Source organism: Pseudopodoces humilis, chromosome 18, assembly GCF_049639895.1.
Source record: "Pseudopodoces humilis isolate 2021_Gansu_Grassland_sample_001 chromosome 18, ASM4963989v1, whole genome shotgun sequence".
In the NCBI taxonomy this organism is placed as follows: domain Eukaryota; kingdom Metazoa; phylum Chordata; class Aves; order Passeriformes; family Paridae; genus Pseudopodoces; species Pseudopodoces humilis.
The window spans coordinates 6,872,462-6,889,889 of NC_142217.1; the positions used below are offsets into that span (position 1 = coordinate 6,872,462).

At 43.9% G+C, this 17,428-nt stretch overlaps 1 protein-coding gene across 4 annotated transcripts in view; it reads left to right on the forward strand.

Moving 5' to 3' along the window:
* ABAT (4-aminobutyrate aminotransferase) overlaps positions 1–17,428 on the forward strand; it is a 48,955-nt gene that overhangs the window by 2,016 nt on the left and 29,511 nt on the right. Inside the window, exon 1 of one of the 4 annotated variants that reach the window (XM_088064004.1) lies at positions 3,587–3,608. The exons of 1 other annotated variant lie outside the window; for it this stretch is intronic. The gene's annotated coding sequence lies outside the window, so the exon portion shown is untranslated. Of the gene's footprint in view, positions 1–3,586; positions 3,609–5,183; positions 5,320–11,677; positions 11,962–17,428 lie in introns of those variants that run through there. 2 more of the 4 variants (XM_014252703.2, XM_088064003.1) reach the window with 2 other exon arrangements.

Below are 17,428 nucleotides of genomic sequence, written 5' to 3' on the forward strand. Positions count from 1 at the left end.
TGCCATGCGTATGTTCATACATACCAGCTCTTGCTGCCCCCACCAGCAGCTTGGGGGTCTCTGGGTGGTTGCCCTTGCCCTGCCTGTGTGTGCAGGTGCAGCTGCAAAGGCACCACTGCTGCCCTGGGAGGTGCAGAGTCTTCCTCTGTTGTGCTCTGGGTGTTGGGCCTGAATTAAAACAGCTCAGGTCATGTCATGATGTACCTCTGCTACTGCTTAACCTCATAAATTCAGGGATTTTTAGGGTTCACAGGGTTAGAGTTCACAGCTGCTCTAAGGCCAGTTGGATCTGGTTCTTGGCTTCTGAGCTTTGTTTCATGAATTCGAGGATTGAGAGGCCATTCCAGAAACACTGTTAAAGTTTTGTCTGTTTCAATTACAAATTAAATTCCCTTCCTTTCTTACCCAAATGAAAACAGCATGTGGAAGCGTCTCAGAAAAAGAAGGGTGTTGAGTGGCAGTATGTGTATGTGCTAAATGAGCAGGGTAGCACTCACTGTTGTGTCTCTATTGTAAAGATACAACCCAGTTGTATCTTTAAATCTTGCTGGATTGGCTGTATACCAGAAACTTCAAATCAAATGGGGACTCTTTGAACTTGGATGAGTCTCTGTTGCTCTTGGCTTTGCCTTTGTCAGAGGAAGCAGGGAGGAGAAGAAAGGAATAGATCTTGAGTAATTCTTAGATTTCATGTAAGACCCTTCTCATCATTATTGTTTTCAAATAGGTTTTTATTCCTACTTGTATGTTGCACCTTGTCTGTCTGTGTGCATGACTTTTGTTCAAGCAGGCTTCTCCAGTAGTGTCTGTTCTTCTTTTGCAGTTCTTTTTAAGCTCTTAAGAGTTTTTCAGGCATAGTGATAAGTCTGAATCAAACAGTGAGGTGTCTTATCCCATTTGAAAGAATAAGTAACATAAAAGAGCTGGGTTCCATCAGAAGTAAAGCAGCTGGTGCTGACATGTAGGGAGCTGTGAAAGTACAGGTAAGTAATGCAAAAATGATACGTCAGGAGCAGTGAAGCTTAAAGACCAAGAATCCACCACACAGATAATTATCACTGTGGGCCCATTGCCTGGGGAAGGATGGATATGCTTTAAAAGTTACATAACAGATTTATCTTTCCAGAGGCTGAAAACACCCTATTCTTTTTACAGATGGATTTGCTTTCAAATTTCTCTTCTTTATATACAGAAGAAGTTGCCTTAGGGGTCAGAGCTCCTACCAACTAAGAGTAGGCAATTCTTCCAGCCACTCTTCTGTGGCTTGAAACCCACCTCTGTCCTCTCTTGGTTTTCTGGATGTTGTGATCTGTTTTATCATATCACAGTTCTGTTGCCTGAAATGACAGCTGTGGTCCAGAAAACAGAGAAAATGGTATTTTTTAGCCATATGGTGTTTGTGCAAAAACAGTATTCTGGGGGTTTTCCAAAGCATGCAAAGTGTCTAAAACAGAGAATATTGTTGTAAACTATTTCTGTGGATTTCAGGCTCTCTTCTGATCTGTGGGAGTAAGGTTCTGTAGTGTATCCTTTTATTAAATTGTTTGTCTTTCCTTTCAGAAAATATTTTACTCTTCATTTTCCTTATTTAGCCTGTACTAGAAATTTCGTAGAAAAATGTGGTAGGAATCTTGCTTATGTGTTGCAGCTCTTGGCTGTGGGGAAGAAGCAGCTTGTCTTTCTTCCTGTCCAGTAGAGATACATCTGCTTGCAGCAGGGAGGATATTTTCAGAGGGTATGAGTTTCTTTTTGAAAGGAAATCCCACTTTTTGCAGCATGAAGTTTAGGTTCTCTTTTCCTAGTTTGTGCATTTGCAGTACTTTGAATTTTGTGTGTGACAGCTTCTACGGCTGTAAATCCTGTTGTGGAAATGAATGCATGTCCTAGCAAGGGCTGGACAGTCATGGAATTATTTTATGGCACCATCAAGGAGCTGATCTCATTAAGTGCCTTTGTGAAGGGTTAAGGTTGGGCACCTGCTGTGTCCAGAACACAGGTCTGCCCTAGTGGTGAACTCAACTTCTATAAAATGATAAAGCTATGCTGTCCTGTTTGATGTGAGAAAGCACCAAAGTCACTCAACTAAAAGTACTGCCTTTAGTAAGTGAATGCTGTCAGCTTGAAGAAATGTGAACTTAGTTTTTCACACTTAATTCCCCTTTGTAATGTCTTCTGCCATTATTTCAGTGAACCTTTCTCAGATTTTATGCAGGAGATAAGGTATTTGTGTATGTATTATGTATTGTGTGAATGCTTGTATCAGACTCCTCCTTGGGGCTCTGGCTGAAAGGCAGTGTACTATAGAACTTCTGTGGCAAGGTGCAAGACACTTTGAAGGCAGTAAAGCTTTAGACTTGGTGACTTTCCCATTTAGATTTTGTGATTTTCCTGAAATGCAACTTGGCATTGGCAGGGTGTGTTTACCTCCTTGTGACTCTTGGGAAACTTGGCAGTTTAAACACCAACATCTAGTTCTGCTGGTGTTTCTGGGAGATGTTCTGCAGCTTGCTAAAGAATTCATGTAAAAAGACAGTATGTCTCAAATGCACTCCAGGTGACAGGATGAAGTGCCAAACTTACTGGTTTAGCTGTGTAGCTGTAATTCGGAGAGTGGAAAAAACTTCTAAACCTATCCCAGCTTTCTCTTATGTCAAACACTTTAAAATATTCCTTCTTCCAGCAGGAATTTCCCTTGCTGTCTCCAAACAAAGTTCAGTTTTAATTTTACAAATGAAAATACATTGCTTTGCAGCTATTGTGCCCATTTATAATTCTGTTTTGCTTAGGAATTTTTTAGCAATGGCCTCAAAATGTCTGAAGTTTGAAACCTGGCAAGTTCAAGTACCTTGAAAATTGGCTGGATAACAGCAAAGAAATTGGGCAATCCTTACCTGGCACCTGTTGGAATACATTAATCCAATTTAACCCTGGCCTTCTTGGGTTGTGACAATGTGCCTTTTCCAAGGTGTGGGCAGCTGGTGGAACCCGTATGAGGGTGACTGTTCTGGGAGTGCATCCCTGAGATATTTTCCCAAGCAGAAAGCTGTTCCTTTGCCTCAGGAGGGGGCTGCTGTTGTGGGAGAAACCTGTACGTGCTTCCTTTGGTTTACAGTGCATTTGTATACTGTGCTGGCTTCTTTAGGGTGCCTTTTGCTGGGCCATGGAGAGGTTTGGGTTCAGGTTCCTGTGTCAGTGTGCTCTCTGTTCCCCACAGACCACATCACTGTCCCAGCTTTGTGGAGCTGGGACATCCAGCATGGATGATCCTGGAAGAGGGATCAGAGCTTCTCTCCTGCATTTCCTTTCATCTCTTCTGCCATCTTCACGTCACAATCACCACATTTCCTCTCCTGGAGCTTTTCAGCCTGCCTGCAGTGTTGGTGTGATGTTCTCTCCATTTCCGCTGCTCTTCCTACACAGCTTTCCAACCCTTGTGTTGATGGTCTCTCAGATCTGTTTTAAGAGCTCCTGGTCCCACCTGTCAGCTTTAAAAACAGATGTTTCTGCCTAGAAGACCATTACAGCTCTGCAGGAGGCACGGCAGAGCATGCACTGTGCTGCTGGGTGAAGGAGCTGCTCGTGTGAACGGGAAGCTGGCAGAGGACAGGGTGAGCTGGGGGAATCAGCAGTGGGAGAGGTGCTGCCCTGCCCACAGTGTCAGTGGACAGCTCAGCCTGCAGAACACAGCTGCCTTTGGGTGGAATGCTTACAGGAAACTTGGAAAAGTGTTACCCAAGAGTGTGAATTGCCAGCACGAGGTTTTCTTTCTAGTTGTTTGTTGGGGGTTATTCAGGGCTTTTTTTTTTTCCCCCTCCCCTTGTAACCTTGGTTCCATCACTGGTTTCTCACAGAACAGAACATTGGGTGTTGGGAAAACACTTAAATTAGTGATGATGTTTTTGTGGTGTCCTATTTTTGATGTTTGGGTCAATTTTAAAGCATCCAGATTCCATCAGTAAGCTTTGCACTGGGCAAAGCACAGGGCAGCAAGTTCCTCATGGAAATTTCTTCCCAGTGCTGGCTGATTTCATGCTAGCTTTGTTGCCTGTACTCTCAATATAAAATCATCCCTTCCTCTTTCCTCCCAGCAAATGAACAGCCCTACAGATTTTTTTTCACAAGAGAGACCACCTCTTGGCCTTCCAGGCCTTTTCCTTTCTGAATGAGGTAATGCAGGAATACAGACTTCAGAAGCCTTTGAGGAAAACAGGAAAAGAAAATTAGTTTGCAGGGAAAGGAAAGAATAATAGCCCTCATTTGTATTTGTAACTCATCAAGCTCAATTTTGATTAAAGACTGAACATCACCACAGAATGCCAGTTTTGGCTTCCTCTTTCAGTGAAAGATGAAGTGTGCGGGGGTTCTTGGCAGCATCTCTTGACAGCAAACACAACTGAAATCAAATCATATATTTTAATTGGTCTGGCAGTACTACAGGAATGTGTGTAAGTAACATAAATATAATGAAAATCAAGTATTTTAAATAAACTTAGTGTAATCTAATAGCAGTAATATTTTCTGTTTGTATTATGCTTCCTCCCAATTTGTCTGTCAGGTTCCTTCTCAAATAATGGAAACCAGCCATCTTGTTCTCTGTGAACTCTCTTTCCACATCTGTCATGAATTCCACATTTTTTGCAAGGTTCTTGCTTCATATTGATGTTGAGATGTTCACCGAAAAAAATTAGGATACTAGGAGCAGGATGGAGGTAGTAAGTTTGTACTGAAACATTTTTAATGGCTCCCACTGTGTATATCTGATTTTATAAATTATTGCCTCAGTGGGAATTAGAGAACACGGCAGGTAAAAAAGCTGTTAGAAGTCAAACCAAACTGCTCTGGACAGATTTGAAGCATAAGATGCTTTATGGCAACAGGCCAGAGGATAATCCTGCATAGGGTGCTGTGGCCAGGCTACAGACCATGACTTCTCCATCCTTAACAACCTCATCACTTCAGACACAGCTGAGCACACTGCCACTGATGGGCCCCTGTGAGGGCTGGGATTTACCTTTATATGGACTGAGCTGCAGGTGTGAGGGATGGGATTTACCTTTATATGGACTGAGCTGCAGGTGTGAGGGATGGGATTTACCTTTATATGGACTGAGCTGCCATTCACTGTCATGTTCTCCCCTCTCAGCTTCAGTATAAAGCAAGCCCTGTTTTTTTTTGCTCCACAGCTATTGCTGCAATGCAGCTTCCTGGAGAGAGAAATAGGATTACACAATCAGAGTGTGCTGGTGGAGGTAGGAAAGCAGAGGATGAGCTGGGCTCGGATGAACTCCACACTCCTTGTTTGCAGGGTGGTTTTATCAGGTAATGGATCTACAGTGGAGCAAATCTTTGTTTGTTCTGTGGTTTGGGTACTGGGTGTTGGAAGGGGCTGCTGGAACATGATGCTTCTGCCTTGGCTGTTGTGAAAAGCAGCTGAAGCAGAACATAGGAAGAGCTGGTTAGTGTTAAAAAGGGAGGGAGTAGAGGCAAGTGGAGACAATGACAAGCAGTGCTAGGGGCTGGATTCATGTTATAGGGCCTTTGACTAGGAAGGTCTTTACCCATTGCAGCAACAATCTGTGCGCTGCAGTAACTATCGCTGACAAATCTTGTGCTTTTCTTCTTTCAATAATGAAATTCAGATGCCATTTCCTTTTAGAAAGAAGACACTGCTTGCCTAATTTCTCATCAGTATTTTTTTTTTCCTTGGCCAAGAAGGTGAATGGAAAATACATCTTGTTTCTGATGCAGGCTATAGGATTCCTGCTGTTCGTTTATTCATTCAAATTGGACCATTACCTGATTGTGCATCAGTTTAGAGTTCATTGTTTTTCTTTGTAGATTTTGGTGTAGTGGGAGACTTGGTTCAGTCAAAATGGTAAGACTGACTGGCCATGGGTTCCATGGGTAGGTGATGTTTCAACAGGGAGTCAAGCATGGTGGCTCCTCAGGGTGGACTTCTTGTTCCTCACACTGCTTGATAGTTTCCTTTCGCTGGTTTGCTCTGAGCTGAACTTGTGACTCCACTGGACACCAAGAAGGGTTTGGTGATTTTTCTTCCCCAAATTAGGAATCTCTCTGGTGTGGATGGGGAAGGAGGTTGCAGGAAAGTTAGCTCGAAGTGGGGTTCTTCAGAAAAGAAGCTCAGAAGGTGCTGCTACCCAGCAAACCCAAGGCTGGTTGCATCATTTTGGGATGCAACACTTGCATAAAGTATCTTTTTTTTCCCAGAAAATATGCAGAGAAAATGAGTTTCCAGAGTGTTTTGATAAATGATAGGAAATGGCTCACAGTTTCACTTTTGTTGTTCGAAACAGAAAAGAGAGGAGAAAGGAGCTGTTTGTTATATCTGGTCAAAATCCACATGCAGCCTTGCATAACTGATTCTGTGCTCTGGCTGGTGAGCAAGATTAGCAGGCTTGCAGCCACATTCCTCTCATCTCTTGCGAAACTCCAACCTCTGAATATCTTTTATTTATTGTCACTAGTTAACAGCAAAGAGGGAAAAGGGACAGCTTAAGATGATACTGACACTAACAAAGCACATGATGTATTTTCTGTGAAGAATTACCTGATTACTGATAAATCCTGCAATTGCATCCATCTGGTGAAACCCTGACTTTATGAAGGAGAAGGGAAATTTGCTGTTCTTTTCCTGAGCTTCTGTGACAGTGCCCTCTTGAGAGAGGTTAAGTACCGGTGAGGGCAGCACTCTGAAGGGAACCACTCGCTGTCCCATTGTGCTAATGCTGCTTACTTTTATAAACCAGCCTTAGGAAGATAAACATCTCCCACAGAAGGTTTTTGTTAAATAAATAAACAAGATGTTTAACCTAACTACTAGCTCGTTATTCCATCCTGATTGTACTCATCCTGGAATAGTTATCCTGGGTTTGTTTTCCCACTGTTTATGGAGCCTCTCTTAACATCACAGTTATACAAGGCATCCTTCATCAGTTTCTTGATTCCAGGTCCCTCTCCTCTTACCCCAGCAAGTAAGCTGGATTTGCTCAGCTTGTATAAGGACTTCTGTAAAGATTTGTCCAAATCTTCATGGGAGTTTTCTTGAAACTGGTCAACATTTTGTAACTATCCACATGTGGTGCATAAAATCTCCACTTGGATGTGCCAGACTGAAGAGCAGAGCCCAGTTCCTTATGGGTGTCAGAGCTGAGGGTGCAGTAGAGATGTACCTCGATGAGCCTTCACCAGAGAGTTTAGCCATTAGCACACTTAGTAAGGTCCAATTTGTCTCCTCAAATTTGTATCCAGGTATTTAGTACCTGTGTGATATTGCGGCAGATTCATTAGTTTGGTTAAACAGGCAATATGTAAGGAGTAAATAAGCAATATGTAAGGAGTAAAGTACTGTTCGTGCAGCAGCCTTGTGGATTTTTTCAGTGGGTAACTTTCAGGTTTTGATCATCAGAGAGTCTTCCAGTTCCCAGTTTTTCTACCTTGCCATTAATTCAGCAGAGTTCTTTGTCTCATTCCCAACTCTAGTTTTTGTGAATGGGCCCAGTGAAGTAAAAGAGACCACTCGAGAAACATGTATCTTGCTGAATCGGATTGGCACTAGTTTTTCTCCATCTGGAGCCCAAAAATAATGTTCTAAACATACTAGGGAATTTAGTAACAGAGTCTTTTTAACACTGTGTACATATCTGTGTTTCCTGAACTGTTTTGAAAACTTCCCAACTGCTGTTCCTTTTTACCTATTGCCTGAATAAACAGAAAATAATAGGACTTTTGTATAGTAGAATTGCACAGTAATTCCTCCATCCCTTTCCTTCTGAATGTGAAGTTCTCATGTTTAATGGGAATTAAAGCAGTTGACGTGAAGAGCAGTGGGGGTGATCCCCTGTCCCTGGGTCAGTGCAAGTTACAGCAGTGAATGATTAGCGAGTAGTGCAGGTGCAGTTCAGGTGTGCCCTGCACATGTGCAACCTCTGACTTTTTCAAGCTCAACATCTGCCCACCAAATGAAATCCCTGCAGTTAGTGGTTTTGATTGTGCTGAATTCCACTGTGTTCATGAGCCTTTTAACTTCTATCACAAAAGAAAAACTGCCTCTCTACATGGAGCATAAAGTTACTGGATATGCTAGGATGGGAAGCAGCTTTCTGGCCAGCCACAGGCTGGAAAGATGCAGTGTGCTGGCTTTCTCACAAAGCTAAGCAATCCCAGTTGTCCTTTTAATTTTGTTTTGCCCTTCATGGTAATCCTCTTTGGCCAAATAAGATCTTTATCCTACCGTCTGCAAATCATTCGCTCAGATTTTTGTAATTAACTTGGGGTCAACATTTATATAGTCTTACTTCGTTTCCTTGCAGCTGCATGGAAATACTTTTTAATGTATTTTAAGGTGAACCTAGTGATTACTGCTCACAATACCTGCAAGTTGATACGACACTCCAGCTTGTGCTATATTCCTTCTCCAGATACAACAAGCCCTTAAGAGAGGCATTGATTTCCCTCTTCATGCAGGTTTAGGATCCTGCTGTTGAGTCTTGTGGCACCTCTGTTTTTTGAAGGAGGACTGAGACAAGTGCTGAGTATCCAGCATGCTTTGCTCTCTGCTTTGTGATACTGATGTGTTTTGTTCCCATTTCTTGCAGACATGTATGACATTTAGGGTTTTGATATCTTGTCTCTACCCTGGAGCTGCTATTTCTGAATGCTGAATTCTTCTCCAAGTACTGTAGCTGCATTGTTTGAACTGCTTTGTTTTTCTTAACAAAGTGTAGCAGAAAGCATCCCTGCTTTCTAGGATGTGAGGCAGGGGTCAAGGAGGGCTCTAGAGTTGCTTCTGGTGGAATTTGCCATCATTTTCAATGAAACGCACTGATAACAGAGTATTCCAGTATTTTCCATAAAAACAAAATATCTTTGATACTAAACATGTGCTTTTACTTGGTGTTGTGGACCAGCCTGGCCAGAATCTAATTCCCATTTTGTTTTCTGTCACCATCATGTATTTCAAAAGGATGTTTGTAGCATTGGTACACAACAATATACTAACAGTTGTTTCTGCTGAAGCTGGAGATTACACAATTCTTCACTGTTAGGAGGCAATGAGTGAGTCTTCCCTTGACAACTGCAAATCAGAGCAGAATGTGATGTGCCACATCCTTTCCAATGACAGACTGTTCAGATAGATTTCATTACCACTATTCTCTTGATTAAATCAAATGCAAGTCCATGGGGTTTTTGTTACAGCTCCCACTTTTGTGAACTGCACAATTTTAATACATCTTAGATAAATTTTTCATAATTATAGTTGCTTCAAATCACTGACATGGGACTCCTATGTTTTTTGCCCTGCAACAGGACTTAGTCATTGTCATCATCTTTGTGCATCCAGCCTGCCAGGCAGGGTAGTTGTAGGTATGGAGGGATGAAAGCAGCCATACAGAGCAGCAAGAATTTAGGCTCTGTCCAGGAAGTGGCAGTTGGTGTTAGGCCATTTGATGCAAGGGTTAAAGCAAAAGAAATCCACTACAAATAAAAGTTTACAGCAGGGTTGTTGTCGCTCTGCAGGATGGGTTTCCAAGCAGTTGGATGTGACATGACTCAGCATGACGGGGCACTGTGCTGACTGGAGTCTCTAGATGATGTTGCCATATAACTTGTTAGCATTTTGCAGCACAAAGTACTTTTCATCCAGCTTCATTTTGTTTAATGAGTTTAGCCTCACATCATCCAAGGGAGCATTCAGCAGAGGCACAAGAACCTCAGTCTTCCTTAGGAGCTGTAATCCTGATTATTACTACACTGAATAAGTGTAATAATAAATCACTGACATGGTGAATTGCTCTTCAATTAAGCACCTATAGTTTTTCTCAGTCCTTTCCCCTCTTCTCTGTGATGTGTATGTGTATTAACCATCTGTCTGAATAGGATTGTGGCACTTTCTGTGGTAAATTATCTGGCTAACAGGTTCAGTTTAGAGCGACCAGTTTGTTCTAATGACTAGTAACCAGTACAGGCCAGTTAAAATGTGTTGTTTACAGTCTGTGTATGTAATTAATAACATTTTAAATAATGAAGAAGGTGAGGGATGAGGTTCAGTTCTTATTTTGGATCAAATCAACTGATTGTTACGGGATCTGTCTTACAAATAACTGCAGTCTGGCCTCCTTTCATGACAGTTGCTCACAGTACTCACATGAGATTCCAGGCTACAGTCTCCAGCAAAGGAGAAGGCAACCAGAACAGGATTAACCATGCTGGATTCTCTTCCTTGTTGGTGTTAGTGGCATTTTGATTGTCAGCTTGTCTGGATGCTGATCAATTGTCCATTTTGTGTAGAAACGCTCTGGGAAACAACATGGTGACTTTAAAACTTGTGCTCCTGCAATGGGTGTAAATGGGTTGTGTGGATGTTGGTGTGTAAATGACCTGGGCCAGGTAGTGTTACAAGGGAGACACTGCAGAGTGTGTCTGCTCTGGCTGAACAGCTTTGTCCCTTGCTGTTCCTGTGTTAGCACAATGACCATCAAACCAGCCACCTCAACCGAACCAGTATTGCTGCTGTGGCTGTTCTGAGAGAAGGGGCAGAAGGGAGTGTGGTGCTGCAGGAGCAGCACACGCTCGAGTCACTCAGTTGCCAGGGACATTATCTGCCTCCTGTAAGCATCACATCTTCCATCTTTGTCCCTTGCTGCTGCTATCTGTCCTTGCTTCTGCCTGCCTCGGACCCTTCCTTGTTCCCCACTCTGCTTGTGCTGAGCCAGCAGTGCAAGTCTGGGGCTCACTCTGGCTGCTCCCTCATCTGCCCCCTTGCAGATGGGGTGCAACACTGAACCCTGTGCTGAGGCAGCATCCTGCCCAAGTGTTGCATCCCAAAGCTGGAGCTTGCAGAGCCTAAAGTGGGAGCCCAGCTTGGATCTCGTGCCTGGCTCCCTGCTGCACTGCAGCCCTGCCTGTTGGGGGGCACGAGCTCCCCCTCCTCTCCTTTAGCTGTTGTAATGCTCTGATTACTGAAGTGGGTAAGTCACCACCTCGCTTGTAATAATTACAGATTTCCTCTGTGATTTTTCACTCGTCGGTTGCCACAGCAACTGTGCAGTGGCTCTGCCGAAATGCTGTCACAGGGATTTAAATCTGAAGCGGCTCAGCCTCTCTGCGTTCTGGCGCATCTTCCCTCTTGCCCCCCCCGACACCATGGCAACCTGGTGATGGTAGCCCAGCCTCGGCCATGGCACCCTGTGCTGCTTTTCCCTGCATCCTTGTGCCTGAAGGGATACTGCTGGTGTTTTGTGGGTGTCCACATCCCCCCATTGCCATCAGGAGCAGTGTGCAGCGGGAGGTGAGGTGCCGCTGGGACGCGTGCTGCCTGCCGTGCTGCCTGCGCACCACCTGAAGGGAATGAACCAAACCAAGGTTATTTTGTGACAGTGGTGTGCCTGGGTGTCACCCTCAGGATATTTGCAAACCAGAGTAAAAATAAGGGGTTTAGGGACAAAGCCTGTTCTTCAACTTCCACAATTGTTGGAAAGTAGGGAGCCATTTCAAACCTTATCACAGTCTGGCTCTGCGTCTCAGAATTTGTTTTCAGAAAGCTGCCGAGGAGGCTTTCAGATGAACCCGGACGCCCACATTCCAGAGACAGATGCTCTCAGGTCTGAGGCGAGTCGGGTGTTCCTCTCTGCTGGCTTTGGCTGAGCACAGGCTGTAGCTGCCAGGAGCTGGTTCCATTAACCTCCATTAACTGGGGCATCCCCCCAGCCGAGCTGCGGGGCTGCGGCGCAGGGCTTCCTCTGGGTGATGCCTGTCCCCGCTGCGCGGCTGCTGGAAAGAGCTGGCAGCGATGGCATTCCTCACCAGCACAACCAGCAGCAGCCTGCGCTGAAGGGAGGCACACAGTGAATCAGGGAGCAGCATTTCCAACCCAGGAGCTGGCTGTGGGGAGCCTGGGAGCAGCACTTCCAACGGGAGAGCTGGAGTTCGCGTCCGAGTCCTGTAAGTGCCTTTGCCGTGTGCCCGCGGGCGGTGGGGTGGGCACAGCAGCCGGCCACGCTGCACACTCTGCCCAGAGGGCAACGCGGGGATTTGTGTTCGAGCAGCTCTGTGTGTGTGTGTGGTTACAGTGTCCCTGCCACGGATACGCAGGGATAGCTGCTCCTGGTTTGTTTTCTGGACCTCTTGTACAAGAAATCTCCTGCATGGCTCTGCTTTTCCATGTCCTCGGCTGGAATGGGGGTCACCTTGAGAAACCAGAGCTCTCGCCCTGGCTTAAGATGTTTCCCTTGGTTTGGTGCAGGCTGTCTCCAAGTGAGCTATTTTATGCCTTATGACACAGTAAAATAAATTGTGCTTTTATTTGATGCTATTTATCTGTCTGTTTTCCTGATCTCTGGGGAGGTAGCAGTAAGATGCTAGGCATAAAATCTTACAAGGAATATAACTGAATTTCATTGGAAATACCACTTTGAGGGTATTTTGCAATACTTCAATTTTTTCAAAACTACAAAATGCTTGTGGACCAACTAATCTGAAAAGCACAGCTGTGCAGTAATTTGTTTAATCCATTGTGAGCTGGGCTGTTTTGGTCCAGGAAACGTGTGGAAATGCAGAGGCATGGTTTAGATATATATTGCTATCTGCATTTAAAATAATAGATTTAAAATATGCTTGAAGAGATGTTTTTATATGTACCTTGCTTGTAAAGTTCACTGAAATATCAATGTGCAGGTTTTTTCAGGGGGAACTGCTAAAAAATTCCTAAAAAAGATTAGAATTTTTTAGCTAATGTAAGTTTAGTTGTGCTTGTTTTTTATCATCATTTATGTACCATTATGCCATTTATGTAGGTATTGTAGGCTTTGCATCTGGAACTTGCCCAATTTCTTGCAGATGCTTGTTTCAATTCCATTTTTTTTCTTTTCCTGAGACAATGTACTCCTTTCACAGGGAAGGTATTGGCACATCTCATCCTGCCTTAGCTGTGCCAACAGTTCACAAATGAGCTGCTCAGAAGTTTAGTGGGTCACCTGGATCCTAGTGTGCCATCATCATAACATTCCTACCTGTTCTTATTTGCTGGTTTAGGGCCCAGGAGTCTTTCCTTGGCCCAGTATTTTTTAGAGAGAGGTTAAACAGAGACAAGGGCAGAAAGATTTTATTTTAAGAAAAAAAGAAAATCATGTATTCATATCTAGGAACCAAACCCTGCTTAGTGGGCACCTGAGGAGGAGAACCTGGACACATGAGCGTAGTGAGACTTTAGGCTGTATATGAGTTTTAAAACTTGATGGAAGGACTGAACCTGTTGTGGCTTCGCTGCTGGTTCAGCCCTGACCTGAGTGCAGCTGTCATGAAGCAGGTAGGGATTGTCGTGTCCCTATGGATCCTGGACAGTACTTCCAAGTTGTAGGTGTGAGGTTTTCATCTTGTGCAGTGCAGCTTGGCTTGTGCTTTTGCTGCAGTGCTCACAGCAGACTGACTTGAATGCCAGCTGCATGTGGAGAAAGAGAAGGGAGCTGTGCAAAAAAAACTGGTTTATTATGCTTTTGTGTGCAATATTTACTGTTCTGTCAAGACTTGAAGGACAAAACAGTCTCTCCATTTCTATTCTTCTGAAGACTCCTGGGACTGTCCAGTGCTGTTGGTGTTGATAAATAAATAAGCAACCCTGAGTAACCGACACTTGAGCTTTACTTGTAGCTATGACAACTGTGTCCTTGACAACTTAAGTACAATCATGGAGTTTTCAATTACATCCTGTTCTACACAAAGCCATTAAGATTAATAGAGGCATAAACAGCCTGTCATCTTGTGAAGTGGTTTTTGGCAAGATACATGTAGGGGGTAGATACACGTTTCCATGTGCAGAAAAACACCAGGTGTTCCTGGTGGGAATTGCCTTGGTGGGCTCTGCAGGCACAGGCTGGCCAGGCCTTGGGGACAGCCACACTTTGCTCTTTTTGGGCCACATAAGTTTTGAGCTTCAAAGTGCTCAGGGCTCTCCTTTGGCTGGGTCCTGCAGACCCAGCATCCCTCTTTCAGAGTGTCCCTCTCTGTCCTGACCCTGCTGTGTGGGGTGCTTGTAACCACCTTCACTTTTGGAGTATGAGGCTGTGGCCTTTGGTTGACCAAGGTGGGGGATGAGAAGCTTCTTTTTCTTTGCTCTGCCCTCTCATGAAGATGCTGCCTTTGTACTGTTTTTGAACCTGAGGGTTCCAGCACTGTTTTGTGCTGAGTTTGTATAGACACTTAATGAAAAAATCTAATGCCAGCCTTTTATGAACACTAGATGTAAATTTTCTTGCAACTTCCTCTTAACAGGACTTTTCAATTCTATTCTATTTCATTTGAGATAACTTTAACCTAGCTCTGACTGAATTTCTAAATTCTTGGTTTTACTCTTACAGACTTCTCCTGCAAATCCTGTTGTAAGCTAATCCAGATCTGTTTCAGAACTATATTTTGGGATAAAACCCCAGGTGAAGTAAAAGGGCGTGTTGTGTTTCATTGTGTGCACTCAGGCTTTCATAAATACAGCCTATACTGAACTCTTAACTCTGCTCCTGGGACCAAATGAACTGCAGTTAAATACATCGACATGCTGCCAGGCCTCTTTATTTACATTGTTGTTTACTACATTTAAAGTGGCTAAAGCAGCAAGTCAGGATTTCTAACGTCACCCTGTGCTCTGTCAATAACTGGTGAACCCATTCAGTTGTTTCCTGCTTTGATCTGGATGTGGACTCCCCAAAGGAGGGTGGGCCTGTGCATTTTCAAACAAAAAATGCTGTGTTCTTTGGATCTTTTTATGCAGATACCATGATGGCATTACATTACCTGATTCTTCCTCAAATGCAAACTAAGGAAGGACATGATTATATTTAATGGATGACAGCCTTGACTGTCTTCTACCTTGCCCTTACTGACATTTGTGAAATTGTGGGGCTGTTCCAGAGTCTAGGATCCACTTGAGCTGTTCATAGAAGTAAAATAGCTCAGCTAAATCACCTATGTCATTAAAAATGCTTGTTCATGAGCAGCACAAACCAGGAGATTTGCACCCCTTTAACAAGTCCAGGATGGGCCTGGGTCCTGCCTGGCTTTCCACCATTATCCTTTTTAGTCTTAGGAGTCACAGCTGACTTGGCTTCTCTATTTGCAGTTCCTTCTACCACTAAAGGACAGATGCAGAAGGAGCAGAGTGAAAGCAGGCTGAGCTGTGAAATACAGACCTCGGAGGGACTCCCTCCTTGCAGCCTGTCTGTGCCAGGCTGTGGGAAGGGAGGGCTGGCATTTGGGCACAGTGCTGGTGCTGTGTGAGCTCTGCAGCTTCTGGCCCCACCAGCAGCCCCTGTGCAGCTCACAGGGTGTGAGCCTGGTGCTGGGTTCACATCCAGGTGCAGCCAAGCAAACAGGACTAAGAGGTAGAGATGCTTGAAATTTCACTATTAGCACCTGTCATGACTATACCCTTGCTGTGCAGCCTAGGACAGTCAACCAAAGGAAAACAGTAAAAAAAGGAATGAATTTGCCTTTAGGTCCTTCCCAGCTCCCCAGATCCACTTTTTGGAAAGCTTGTGAAGTAACTGCCCAATGCAGCTTGTGCTACTGTTTCTAAACCACTTAATTGTTCCTGTTAAATGGGTTTGGAGCCGCTGAGGGACAGATGAATGTGCCCCCATGAATTTCAAGCAGGTTTTTGTGTCTTTGGCAGAGTTGCAAGAAAGAGATGCAAATTTGCAGAGCTGACTTCTCCTCCCATCCTGCTGGGTCTCAGTTTTACCTTTACACCTCCCCAGAGGATGTCTTCCAGGGCAGGTTCTTGAGCTGCAGCCTGGCACATGGTGTTATGCTGCATTAGCTTCTCTGCTAGGGAGTGAGATTGCTGCACCAACTTCTAGTTTGTCTATTTTTACTCTTGTACCTGGATCAAGCCCCCTCTTTTTAAAACTTTTCAGGGTTTCTACCCCAAGAAACACAGTTTGTTTGCTCATAGTAGCAATACTTCTGTGTTCCCAGTAGGCTGCTGATGTTGTCTGTAGTAACTAGTTTTATCTGTCAGAAGTAATCGCTTGGAACAGAAATTTAGCAGCTGCTGTTTAAAAAAAATACATCTAATTTCACAGCACGCATTTAAAAAATCCACATACACTTATGTTTCATCTGTGTAATAAACTGGACTGAGATTCCACTTTGAAAATTAAAATAATTTTTGTTACTAGAAGAATGTGGCTGTGACTTAAAGACATGAAGTGGCAAACACAGTTTATGTAACACAGAATTACAGGCAAAATTATGCAAGTGTATTTTGAAAATTAAGGTACTGAGATTCACTTCAGAATAGCAGTTCTGTGGAGTCATCTGCACCAATGGCCTGCTTCAGCTCAGACAGTTGCCAGTAGAGAAAAATGTTTAGGGATGACTTAAGAATCTTTTTCTGGAAGGGTGTCACATCCTGGTGGTCTGGTGGTCCTTCCCATCCCTTTTCCTGTCAGATCTCTGAAATTGGTGGCTGTTTTTTGCCTGGATTTCAGGAATTTGTGTGTCTGCAGTGGCTCCGGAGCAGCAGCGGTGCTGGAGCGTGGCACTGCTGCGGCTCTGACATGTGCAGGAGAGCTGATTTCTGCTGGATTGCAAACTCTGCTGCTTGCAGTGCTGGATCAGGCTGGGCTGGTGGGAATCGATCAGAAGATGGATTATGGAGGCAAAATTCAATTGGTTATTGTGATAACCAAATAATGTGTGCTTAGACTGAGATACCAGTCACATCAGCTGATCTCCTGTGAGAGCCTGTGTGCATAATGGAGCTGGAAAAGACGCTGGGTTTAGTTATACTCACATGTGATATTACATGATTTATTCTGACTCTGGAATAGAAAATGGTAAAACTTTTTATATAAGAACTGTCAAGGAAAATTAGGGCTAAGCAACTTTATTTTTAAGCCTCATGCAGTAACTTTTTTAATACGAGTAGTTCAAAAAGCCAATATCATTTCCAATTATATTTTTCAGCCTCTAATGAATACTGTAGTTTAGCTATTAAAGGACTCGAGATAAACAGTAAGTATAGTTAGAAATAAATAACATTCTGGAAGCACACATAGGCATGGTTCACCTAGGGAAGGAAGAAGAAGAGAAACCTGGGCACTGGTGGGCACAGCCGTGGAGAGTGACTGGGAGGTATGTTTGATTTGTATGTGAATAGGCATCTCATCCTTGTGGAGAAGGAAGGTTGGGCAGCAAAACCCCCATGGGAGATGACTGAAGGGCATGAGAACAAGCAGTGAACCTTGGTGGGTTGCTGAGTATGCTTGCACTCTCCTTTTGTGGATTCCTGCAAAGCTGTCTTTACATTTGAACAGCTTCCTAAAGACTCTGAAAAAGTAATACTTTGCAGAGGAAACTTATGGAGGGAATTGGAGACTGGGAGAAGTATAGACCAGATAAACAGCTCTGGGCAGAG